The sequence below is a fragment of the Hypomesus transpacificus genome, unplaced genomic scaffold (genome assembly GCF_021917145.1).
Source record: "Hypomesus transpacificus isolate Combined female unplaced genomic scaffold, fHypTra1 scaffold_30, whole genome shotgun sequence".
Lineage (NCBI taxonomy): Eukaryota > Metazoa > Chordata > Actinopteri > Osmeriformes > Osmeridae > Hypomesus > Hypomesus transpacificus.
Window position 1 is genome coordinate 1,681,132 of NW_025813826.1, and position 13,152 is coordinate 1,694,283.

The 13,152-nt window shown below is 42.6% G+C and overlaps 1 protein-coding gene across 6 annotated transcripts in view; it reads left to right on the forward strand.

Moving 5' to 3' along the window:
- Window positions 1–13,152, forward strand: part of msh3 (mutS homolog 3 (E. coli)) — a 106,979-nt gene that overhangs the window by 73,201 nt on the left and 20,626 nt on the right. The window lies entirely within an intron of this gene.

The window sequence follows — 13,152 nt, forward strand, 5'->3', positions numbered from 1 at the left end:
GTAGGGCCCTCGGGCTGTGCTGACCAGCTAGCAGGGGTCTTCAGTGAAATCTTCCACCTCGCCCTCAGCCTGTCTGTACCCCCCACCTGCTTCAAGAGGACCACCATTATCCCTGTGCCCAAGAACACCAAGGTCACTGAACGACTATCACCTAATAGCACTCACCTCTGTCATCATGAAGTGCTTTGAGCGGCTAGTCAAATCATTCATCTGCTCCTCGCTGCCCCCCACACTGGACCCTATGCAGTTTGTATACTGGTCCAACAGGTCTACAGACGATGCCATCGCTCTAACTATGCACACCGCTCTCTCCCACCTGGACAAGGGGAATACATATGTGAGGATGCTGTTCATTGACTACAGCTCTGCATTCAACACCATCATCCGCTCCAGACTGGTCTCCAAGCTTGTGGACCTGGGACTGAGCACCTCCCTCTGCAAGTGGATCTTCCACTTCCTGACGGGGAGGCCACAGGTGGTGAGAATCGGTCCCCGCACCTCATCCGTACTGATCACCAACACAGGCACCCCCCAGGGCTGTGTGCTCAGCCCTCTCCTGTTCTCCTTGTTCACCCACGACTGTGCGGCAACGCACAGTCCCAACCTCCTTGTTAAGTTTGCTGATGACACAACCATTGTGGGCCTCATCTCTGACAGTGTCAGCCTACAGAGAGGAGGTTGATAACCTGAAATCATGGTGTCAGGACAATAACCTCTCTCTCAACGTCAGCAAGACCAAGGAAATGATTGTGGACTATAGGAGGCAGCAGAAGGAGGAGCATACACCCCTACACATCAACGGATCCGAAGTGGAGAAGGTCTGTTGCTTCAAGTTCCTCAGGGTGAACATCAGTGATTTGCAGATTTTCAATACATATGTGAGGTTGTCTCTTGCTGTGGTCAAGAGGTCAAGCAGCGGGCCTTTGACAATACACATGTAGATCAGGGAATATGCTCTGTTTAACCTTTGAGAAAAGTACAAACAATGAGTTATGACGCATCACCTGTGTGCTGTCTCTCCTGTGCATTAAGTTGTGAAATGTGTACCGTTTAAGGGCATGTTTTGGTGTTACTATATCTGTATGGGCCAGCTCATGTATATAATGGACCTCTGAGAGACTTGTTTCTCACTCATGTTATCCCTCTGTCATGGACTGATGGCATGATCCAACGTCGTTACTAATAAAACCGAGTCAACCCTTTTCTAATTGTCGTGCCTCCTTCCGGCTTGCTTGGAGACAGAGATCTCATCCTTACAATCAGCAATGATCTCACCTGGTGTGTTTACACGGACAAAGTGGTCAAAGCGGCCCGTAAATGCCTCTTCTTCCTAAGGAGACTGAAGAAGTTCAGCATGGACTCAGTCATCCTCACTAACTTCTACAGATGCACTATAGAGAGTATACTGACTGGTTGCATCACAATGTGGTATGGGAGCTGCACAGACAGGGACCACAAGGCCTTAAGTAGTGTGGTCCGTTCTGCTGAGTTCATCATCGGCAACACAATTCATGATGAATTCTCTTAGCCTTCATATATAGCATCATCAAGAAATAGCTATTAAATTGAAATGTACTCAAAAGAGAAAATGTCATTGATAATCATCCAGCTTGTTGTAGTGCTGATACTTCTGGCTTGTACATTTTGCCATTGAACCATAACTTCCACCAGTTATTCTTGGACAAAATACATATGAGATATATTAATTATACAGGGATGATACCACACTGGTCCCATGGGAAAATACAAATAATCATTAAGATATATTGTCTTCTTTCTCTGGTGTCTCCTCCGCGCGTCAGACGTCATGCAGCCCGTTTATGAGATAATTTAATGTCTTAGTGTAAAATACAGAAGGCATCTAACAAATGATCGTCAGATATTAAACTACTCATGAACTATAATAACTGGTGAACAAAGGGTATCAAGAGTGTTCCCCCAATGTAAGAGTGGATGAACTAATGTACAGCCCTTAAGCCATCAACGCTTAATACAAGGTATTATCATGTCAAAGCTAACTCGAGCTCTGGCATTTTTCATTTATCAAAAACGTTAAAAGAATATAGCATGCAGCGTGTGAAGAACGCGTTCAGCATCCCACGAACATTGTTTAAGGTTTGTTTGAGGCTTGTCTCCTGCAGGCTATATAATTCTGACCGCAATGACAAAAAAAGCGCTTCCATCGCGAGTGGGCCAGACAAGCAAAGCATGTAGTTGTCTGCCTCATGTTTATTCATTAGAACATTTGAAGACTAGAAACTAATCCAATAGTTACTAGTATCTATTCCCGTTTTATTAGTAACATTTTAAATTTTACTATCTAGTAGTCATTTTGACTTGTCATAAGCAATGACGAGTAAAAACGCATTTGTTACTGGTAAGAATAATAATGTTACTAGTAACAATTGTAATAGTTACTAGTAACTAAAGAATAGATACTTGTAACTATTTGAACAGATACTAGTTGGACACAAATAGTAGACATCTGTAAAGCAGAGCCCCGTTGTATACAATTGTAAAATTGTGCAATTTGTTATTAATACAACGGGAATAGATACTAGTAACTATTGGATTAGTTACTAGTAACTAAAGAATAGGTACTAGGATATAATGAAAAGTTACTAGTAAAACGGGAATAGATACTAGTAACTACTGGATTAGTTACTAGTAACTAAAGAATAGGTAATAGTATCTAATGAAAGTTACTAGTAAAACGGAAATAGATACTAGTAACTATTGGATTAGTTAATAGTAACTAAAGAACGGGAATAGATACTAGTACTAGTACTAGTAACTTAAAAATAGTGACTAGTACGTTTGTAGAAATAAATGTTAAAACGGCTTGCCATACAGGGATCTTTTATGCTACGGTATAGACAAACATCAGCCATGCCCATCGAGTCAATGTTAGCTGGACTCTAGCTCATTTGCTTTTTATTAACGCTGATTTTCAAGGAATGCAAGAACAGCTAGATAGCAAAAACACCTAGACTGACCAGCATGCAACTTAACTAAATATTCATGAGCATACCATAAAAGGAGAAAACCTCTTGTTTCATTCTGGGGCTCTTTCACAGGGTGCATCAGGGGGCATAGAACAGCACCCAGGCCGTTTTCAGCACAACCAGTGTTACCTACCCTATTCAGAGACCTTAAGGAACAGTGTGAAATACCCCCCAAAAAATCACCCCTTTAAGGGGATGTGTGTTTGTTGATGGATTTGTGTGTGTGTCAGTGGATGTGTGTATGTTTGTGTAACCGCCTGAACGTGCCAGTTTTGTCAGGGTTTGTATTGGTGTTTTGCTAATATGCGGTATGGATTTTGACTCTACTACGCTAACCGCGGTACAGCCTTCCAGAAATAAGATTTGTCACAGCCCTATTCACAGCATAAAATTACTGTACGGAACTTTAACACAAACATTGCGATCAATCTACGCAAACATCGCAAGCAATCTTCTGCAATTTATGCTAACATTGCAATCAATCTACGCAAACATCGCAAGCAATCTTCTGCAATTTATGCTAACATTGCAAGCAATTTTCCACATCCCCATAACCAGTAATGCACAGATCGAGGAGAGCATTGTTTTCGTGCTTTAATGTTTCGTTTCATTTGACATAACTTCTGACGTATACAGAATCAGAATCAGAAAGGGATTTATTCGCCATGAAAGTTTGCACAGACAAGGAATTTGCTTTGGCAGGAAGGTGCATACAATAAACATATAGGAATCTTAAATTTAGATATATGGTCTAACTATACTAGGGATACATAAACTAGCAATACTAAGTGGAATACAATTTAAGATAACATTTACAATAAAGTAGAATATAAGTTGCCATAAAATAAAATATAAGTTGCCAATTTACAGTATAAAATACAATATAAAATACAAATATTACATGAATTGTGAGTAGTGCAAATGCAATTGTTTTAAGACATGAAGTCATTAAAGTCAGTGTGAACTCTTGGCCTTGTTGAGGAGGCCAACAGCGGAAGGGAAGAAACTGTTTGTGTGGCGTGAGGTTTTGGTCCTGATGGACCGCAGCCTTCTGCCGGAGGGGAGTGACTGAAACAGGGAGTGTCCAGGGTGGGAGGAGTCTGCCACAATCTTCTTCGCTCGCCTCAGGGTCCTCGAGGTGTACAGGTCCTCGAGGTAAGGCAGATTGTAGCCAATCACTTTCTCCGCCTAGCGGATGATACGCTGCAGCCTGCTCTTGTCCTTGGCAGTGGCAGCAGCGTACCAGATGGTGATGGAGGAGGTGAGGATGGACTCAATGATGGCTGTGTAGAAGTGCACCATCATCGACTTTGGCAGGTTGAATTTCTTCAGATGCCGCACGAAGTACATCCTCTGTTGTGCTTTCTTGGTGAGGGAGCTGATGTTCAGTTCCCACTTGAGGTCCTGGGAGAGGATAGTGCCCAGGAAGCGGAAGGACTCCACAGTGTTGACTGGGGAGTCACAGGGTGATGGGGGTGAGTGGGGCTGTGTTCTTCCTGAAGTCCACAACCATCTCCACTGTCTTGAGAGCATTGAGCTCTAGGTTGTTCTGGCTGTACCAGGTCACCAGGTTGTCAGCTTCCCACCTATAATGAGACTCGTCTCCACCAGAGATGAGCCCAATGAGGGTGGTGTCGTCCGCAAACTTCAGGGGCCTCATGTATAAAGGATTGCGCAGCTTTCATACCAGAAGATGGCGTACGGCCAAAACTCGAAAAGTACCTACGCACAGAAATATTCACATGTATAAAACCGGTCGTACGCCAGGTCCTGCGCACCTTTCCTTTATAAATCACAATCAACGGGAGATTGAACGCACGTGAACGAGCCACTGACCCCGCCTTGCCTCCTCCCATAAATTAATATGCAGATGGACTATAAATGCGCTCCTGAGGTCATTTTGTTGTCTGAATTACCGTATTTATTCGAATAAACGCCGCCCTCGAAGAAACGCAGCACCAAAAATGAACGTTCAACGCTGCAGCGTTTATTTCAAGAAATACGGTGACTGTGAGAACGAAGTTCTGACAACAGATGTGGAGGCGAGAAAATGTGTCCTGTTTGGCGGCCTGTCATCAGGTATTAGTGACAAAAGACAGCACTTTGAGATTTAGCTAAATGTAAAGTGCATTACAAATAAAATTAACATTATTATTATAGGGCCATCAATGCTGTGGGTTCAGAGAACCGGACCATGGCAGAAATTAAGAAGAAATGGTCCAATATAAAACTTTAAATGAAGAAACGAGTGGTGGCGCATCGTAACAGCATGATTTTGTCATTTGACTGCCTCAAGTTTAACAGAAGTTATTAAGTGGTGGCGGTATAAACAGAAGGCTATATAGCATTTCCCGTTTTGGGTTTTGGCATTTTGATATGATCATCCACATTAATGATCAAACGTTTATTTTTATGTTTTTTGAATAGTCAACGTCATAAACGTACTAGTGGAAACTTTATTTTGAAATGTTTGGTGAGTCTCTGCACTTTTCAGTTAGAATTCGCCATGTTACAGAGCCAGACAAGACTTTGCGGACGGTCCGCACATTCTCACGTCTGCTCAAAAGTTTCCGTGACGGCCTGCACATTCTCACGTCAAGTAAATCTTTATACGTCACAAAGTGTGCATGAAAACCATCGTACGCAAGCTTTTTGTGCGTACGCAACGTTTATACATGAGGCCCCAGGAGTTTGACGGACGGATGACTGGAGGTGCAGCTGTTAGTGTACAGGGAGAAGAGCAGAGGAGAAAGGACGCAGCCCTGGGGAGATCCAGTGCTGATGGAACGGGAATCAGAGACTTGTGTTCCCAGCTTAACACACTGCTTCCTGTCAGACAGGAAGTCTGTGATCCACCTGCAGGTGGAGTCAGGCACGTTCAGCTGGGAGAGCTTGTCCTGAAGCAGAGCGGGGATGATGGTATTAAAGGCAGGGCTGAAGTCCACAAACAGGATCCTGGCGTAGGATGCTGGGGATTCCAGGTGCTGTAGGGTGAAGTGGAGGGCCATGTTAACTGCATCGTCCACAGACCTGTTGGCTCTGTAGGCAAACTGCAGGGGGTCCAGTAGAGGGTCTGTGATGGATTTTAGGTGTACAGAGACTTAAATGTCAAAAATGCAGCATGGAGGAGTGTAGCCATGCAAGCAGAGATGCCAGGTTGGATAGAATTGTGAAAAGCTTATTGTAGGCCAACAAAGCCATATAAGAATTTGTTATAGCTAGTTTTCTACTGATCCCTTAAATGTATTGCTGAAAGCTACATATTAGCTTTTCTACTGTGGCAATGCACTGTGATGGAAGGAAAATTTCATCTCCTGCGACACACTTGCCGTACCCCCTCAAAACGAATGGACTAGACATTTTAAGAAAAACTAATATGTTCTGATATATAATGTTACTGTCCGTGCTTCAAATTATACCGTGATCAGGGTTCTAAATTAACTTTTTTGATCACCAGCCAATGTGGCCGGTAACTTAGCAGCCAATCAGAATTTCCACTAGCCAAATTCTTTCCGTTGAAAATAAGAACAATTATGAGTTTCACTGAATGCATTTGATTATTTGATTAATATTGTTGCCATGAAAAACACGTAAAATGAAGTATGATGCAAGAGTATGTGAAATCACCAACACGTGACTAAGTAAGGACACAATTTATTGTAAATGGCTAAAACGTCCATTTGCGTCATGATTGACTCCTGCCCATGCATTTACAGTTACGTTTTTGTCCTAAGCAGGGATTAATTCAACCAACCTAATATACTCTTTAATAAGAACAGTGTATTTACATTACAGAAGACTGTGTCAGTAAGCAACATAATTTTCTTTTGCGTAGACTACATGCGGCAATCCATACAAAACATGACAAAATGAAGTTTTTGAAAAAAAAAATCATTGTCAAACACAAGCCATTCCCGACCCGTCAGCCATTTGTACTTTACTTTACTACTCTAGCTAGCTCTTATTACCTCCAAAGATCCTCTATGCTTCGTTTTACTTCTTCCTTGTGTTTTCTGGTTGACGCTCTGTTCGTTTCCACGGTTTCTCGCGCTGGTTTCACTTCAAACTGCGCGCAGCCAATGGGCGTATGAAACGTTATCACGTAGCATTACGGCACAATGTTCATGGGAAACTTACGAAGTACTGCAAGGGGGATAAATGACCGAGAACCATGCAGAGAACGGAGCCTTATGTATCATTCATCATCACCTCCCCCCACCCCCCCGCTGGCCTTCACCACAGACCTTCCCACACCTCCCACCCCCAGGACATCCTCACATCACCCACAGCCCCCCACCACCTCCTGCGACACACACCTCTCTGCACCACCCTCATCCCCTCCACCCTCAAACCCACCACGGACATCCCTCACCCCCCAGTCTGGACTTCACTTCACAGCCAGCCAGGTGAGGAGAGAGCTGGAGAGGCTCAAACCGAGGAAATCTGCAGGACCTGACCGCATCAGCCCTCGTGTGCTAAAGAGGGATGCTCCAGCCAGCTCTGTGGAGTTCTCCAGCACCGCTTCAACCTGAGCCTACACCTTCAGAGAGTGCCAGTGCTCTGGAAAACATCCTGCCTGGTCCCAGTGCCCAAAAAAGGACGTCCTGCTGCACTGGAGGACTACAGGCCGGTGGCACTGACCTCTCACATCATGAAGGTCATGGAGAGACTGGTCCTGGCACACCTCAGGCCGCTGGTGTTCCCATCACAAGACCCCCTGCAGTTTGCATACCAGCCCCATGTTGGGGTTGATGATGCAATCATCCACCTGCTGCGAAGGCTTATTCCTCCCTGGACAGACCCAACACCTCAGTCCGGATCATGTTCCTCGACTTCTCCAGCGCCTTCAATACCATCCAGCCCAGACTGCTGAAGGCCAAACTGGAGGGCACGCAGGTGAGTGCTCCCCTCATCACTTGGGTCGATGACTATCTGACGGGCAGACCGCAGTTTGTTAGATTACAGAACTGTGTGTCTGGTCGTCTGATCAGTAACATCGGGGCCCCCCAGGGAACTGTGCTGTCCCCCTTCCTCTTCACCACATACACTGCTGACTTTCAGCACTGGACTGAGTCGTGTCATCTACAGAAGTTCTCTGATGACACGGCCAATGTGGGGTGTGTTGGGGGCGGGGGGGAGGCTGAGTACAGGGACCTGGTTGACCGCTTTGTGAAGTGGTGTGGGGAGAACTGCATGCAGCTCAACGTGGCGAAGACGAGGGAGATGGTGGTGGACTTCAGGCGGAACAAGCCCCTGCTCTCTCCTGTCTGCATCGGTGGGACGGATGTGGAGGTGGTGTCGGCAAGTACCTGGGTGTCACACTGGACAATAAACCGGACTGGTCCACAGGCCGTCTACAAGAAGGGCATGAGCCGGCTTTACTTCCTGAGGAGGCTCAGGTCCTTCCACGTCTGCAACAAGATGCTGCAGATGTTCTATCAGTCTGTTGTGGCGAGCACCATCCTCTTTGCTGTGGTGTCCTGGGGTGCGGGCATCAAGTCAAAGGACGCCAACAAACTGAGAAAACTCATCAGGAAAGCAGAGTCTGTGGTTGGCTCTAAGCTTGTCACCCTGGAGGAGGTGGTGGAGGACAGAATGCTGGCAAAACTGCTGGCAATCATGGACCATCCCTCTCACCCCCTCCACAAAACCCTGGACAAGCTAAGAAGCAGCTTCAGCCACAGACTCATTCAACCCCGCTGCTCTAAGGAACGATACAGGAAATCGTTCCTCCCAACCGCAATAAGACTGTTCAACTCATCTACCTCTGTCAGAGCCACCATCACAGAACTGCACTAAACCTGTCTCCTTGCACTTTATTCTATTTTATTGTATTGTATTCAAATACAGTGCCCTCCAAAAGTATTGGAACAGTGAGGCGAATTCCTTTATTTTTGCTGTAGACTGAAAACATTTGGGCTTGACATCAAATAATGAACGTGAGACCAGAGATCAACGTTTCAGCTTTTATTTCCAGGTATTTACATCAGGATCTGATGCACAACTAAGAAAATATCACATTTTGTTTGAATCCACCCATTTGTCATGTGATCAAAAGTATTGGAACAGATATACTTAAAACATATTTAAGTGAATAAGACTTAATATTTAGTTGCAAATCCTTTGCTTTCAATAACTGCAGCAAGTCTGTGACCCATTGACGTCACCAAACTTTTGCATTCTTCCTTTTTGATGCTTTCCCAGGCTTTCACTGCAGCCTCTTTCAGTTGTTGTTTGTTTTGTGGGGTTCCTCCCTTCAGTCTCCTCTTAAGCAGGTAAAATGCATGCTCTATAGGGTTTAAGTCTGGAGATTGACTTGGCCAGTCTAATACCTTTCATTTCTTGCCCCTGATGAACTCCTTTGTTGTTTTGGCAGTGTGTTTTGGGTCGTTATCTTGCTGCATGATGAAGGCTCTGCCAATCAGTTTGGTTGCATCTTTCCTTAAATTGGCAGACAAAATGTTTCTGTAGACTTCCGAGTTCATTTTGCTGCTGCCATCATGTGTTACATCCTCAATGAAGATTAATGAGCCCGTCCCAGAAGAAGCCATGCAAGCCCAAGCCATGACATTACCTCCACCGTGTTTCACAGATGAGCTTGTGTGTTTGGGATCATGAGCAGTTCCTTTCTTTCTCCAAACTTTAGCCTTTCCATCACTTTGGTAAAAGTTAATCTTTGTCTCATCAGTCCATAAAACTTTGTCCCAGAATTTGAGGTTCATCTCTGTACTTTTTGGCAAATTCCAGCCTGGCCTTCCTATTCTTCTTGCTAATGAGTGGTTTGCATCTTCTGGTGTAGCCCTTGTACTTTTGTTCATGAAGTCTTCTGCGAACAGTAGATAGTGATACCTTCACTCCTGCCATCTGGAGGTTGTTGCTGATCTCACTAACAGTTGTTTTAGGGTCTTTCTTTACAGCTCTCACAATGTTTCTGTCATCAACTGCTGATGTTTTCCTTGGTCTACCTGTTCGACGTCTGTTACTTAGTACACCAGTAGTTTTCTTCTTCTTCAGGACATTCCAAATGGTTGTACTGGCTATGGCCAATGTTTCTGCAATGGCTCTGATTGATTTTCCATCTTCTCTAAGACTCACAATTGCTTGTTTTTCACCCAAAGACAGCGCTCTGGTTTTCATGTTGTTTTCACCTCTGAATACAGTCTGCATAGACAAAACCTATCTTACCCAATCTGAACCTGAGTGTAGACATTCAGTGGTATTTATTGATTGAATAATGTATGTAATAGGACACACCTGGGCAACAAAACACACCTGTCAGTCACATGTTCCAATACTTTTGCTCACGTGACAAATGGGTGGGTTCGAACAAAAAGGTGATATTTTCTAATTTGTGCATCAGATCCTGATGTAAATACCTGGAAATAAAAGCTGAAACGTTGATCTCTGGTTTCACATTCATCGTTTGATGTCAAGCCCAAATGTTTTCAGTCTACAGCAAAAATAAAGGAATTGGCCTCACTGTTCCAATACTTTTGGAGGGCACTGTATACCGGCTGCTATGACAACTTAATTTCCCTTCGGGGATGAATAAAGTACTCATCTATCTATCTATTCATGTAATGCCTCATGTATCACCGGCCAAACTGGCTAGTGAGTTTTTAATAACACCCACCAAAATGAATTTTAACCCGCATTTGGCAGGTTGGCTGGTGTTAATTTGGAACCCTGACCGTGATATACATTTTAGGCCCTACATAGGGTGTATGCATATGTATGTGTGTCACATCTATCCATACCTGTCAACACTCCCGTTTTCCCCGGGAGTCTCCCGTATTTCACACCTATCTCCCGCCCCCCTCCCGTTTAGTCATTCTCCCATGAAACTCACATAATTTGAATGGCCAAACCTTGTTATATAAATATTCACATCAATATATTATTTCAATGTTGTCCAGTTGCCAGATCTTGTATGAAACGCATCCTACTCACATACTACATAGGCTATACAATTTTCAACCCATTTGGGACCGCAACCAGAGCCCGTCGATATTAAACATTCTCTGCCGCAACCTACAACCCAGTTGCACTGTTGATATCTCCGCAGGTAGGCGGGAGAATTTGAATAATACACGGTTGAATTTTGATACAGAATCACTTGTAGAAATGGCAAAAATCTCAGGTGGTGCTACGGTATAATAGATAATAAAGCCACAGGAGTTGACCAGTCAAATGGTCAAATGTCCTTTGTGTGACCATCTTCAAACAATACTTTTAATTAACACAAACAATGAAACAGGACACAGTCCTTTTCTAGCCAAATTTCAGAGCAACTGCACATTTTCAACTAAGCAGTATTTCATCAAACCCCCACAATCTTACCATAGAGCCAAACTACTGACGCCAAAGTCATAAAACCATAAACCTCCCATAGTCACTTTCTGTTTGGATCAGTCAGTTATAAATTACTAAACGTCATCTCTTCCTCTCTAAGAAGCCTGCGCTTCCCTTAAAGAATCTGTGACAAATATTGTATCAGAGTCACACAACAATTTTCCTCGAAAGTCTCCTGTAAACCCAAATTTGTTAAGTTAGGCTTAGGCAGGACATGGCAACACCATCTCATCACTTCCTGTAAACATATGTCAATATCAAAACGTATTCTAGTTAGTTCATCAATGCTTGCAGGCAATCTAGAAACTTCTCCAACTAGTTTCAGCACTAGCATTTCTCTGTGAAATAATCATCATTATTAGAGTGAATCCGACATTTGCATACAGCAAGTTGTTTTACAGGTGAAACTTCCCATGTTTCCATCTTTCCCAAAATCATATACAACATCAATGATGTATTTAGCCATCAGTGAATGTGTTTAACTCTTTTCCCTTTTATGAATTGACAAGCTTACACTGAAGCAACCAACTTTTGAACCAATCTTTAGAGAATCAAACTATTTTAGAAAACAACCAAATTACAAATAACCTCAACTTTTAATCTCTTATTATCTTTTCTTAAAAACACTTTAGGAACCGTTCAAATTACTACCTTTATATTTTAGATTCTCTTCTATTTTTGTATTTAATTTCACCAAATGAAATCTCTCTTTGTCCAACACATGAGGACATCCACTACCCCAAATCAGAATTTAATCTGCATGATTCCAAAATGAAACATAGACCATGAAATGTTCTTAAGCCATTTAACCAAACGTATACCCCCTCTATATTTCTATATAGGTTAGATAGGTAGAACTTCATAACTTGCCTTGGCTGCAGTCCAAAACAGGCTAATTAGCACAAACCATCATAACCACAATTTATCAGACGTAATGAGTCTTCCCAAATTATTTCAAACCCAAAAGTTATAATAACCCTCTTTATGCACCAATACCATAATAAAACAACTTCATCAAAGCCTACCTTTTCATCCCAAAACATTGTGACAGGCTTTGATAAAACACCCAAATAAAACTTAAAACCATATTACAATCAAACTCAAATAAAAGTACATTGTAATAATCTTCTCTTTCTCATTTCATAACCAAATTACATCCAATACCTCTATCAAAACTCTTAAAAACCTTAGATTTTACTTTTTTGACTTAAAATGTTTTCCCATATACTTCTTCAAAGCATATGCATAGTTCCTTTTTTTTTTTTAAACCTTTAAATTCACAATTTAAAAAAAGTAACATAGCCCATAAAACAAAAACTTATTCTTTAACTTCTCAAAAGTCTTATGTAATACAGAATACTCCTTTGGATATTCTTATGTTTACCAGCCATTACACCCTTAGCATGCGTAATGCACGGAAACTAATCTCAAATTAGCTGACCAAAAACTCTAAATGAAAATATTTTACTTGAATATTTTATAGTTTGTATATGGTTTAATGTAACACTTCTCACTTTTACCCTTAGTTTTACTCAATGAATCAACTCAAATAAACATTGTCTATATATCAGCGCGCGTTTTTAAACTCAAATCAAACAACGCACTCTGGGACTGAGCAAAACTCAAAAACCTTTTTTTAACAACACAGATGGTTGGCGTTTACCTTCTCTTCACTTATCACCTCTGTAAGATCTCAACGTAATGGGACTCTATTTTAGCCCCCACTTTCTCCATTTCTCCTCGGAATTTCTAACACATAAAATGTACTCAAACAAACAAAAACCTTGTTAACAAA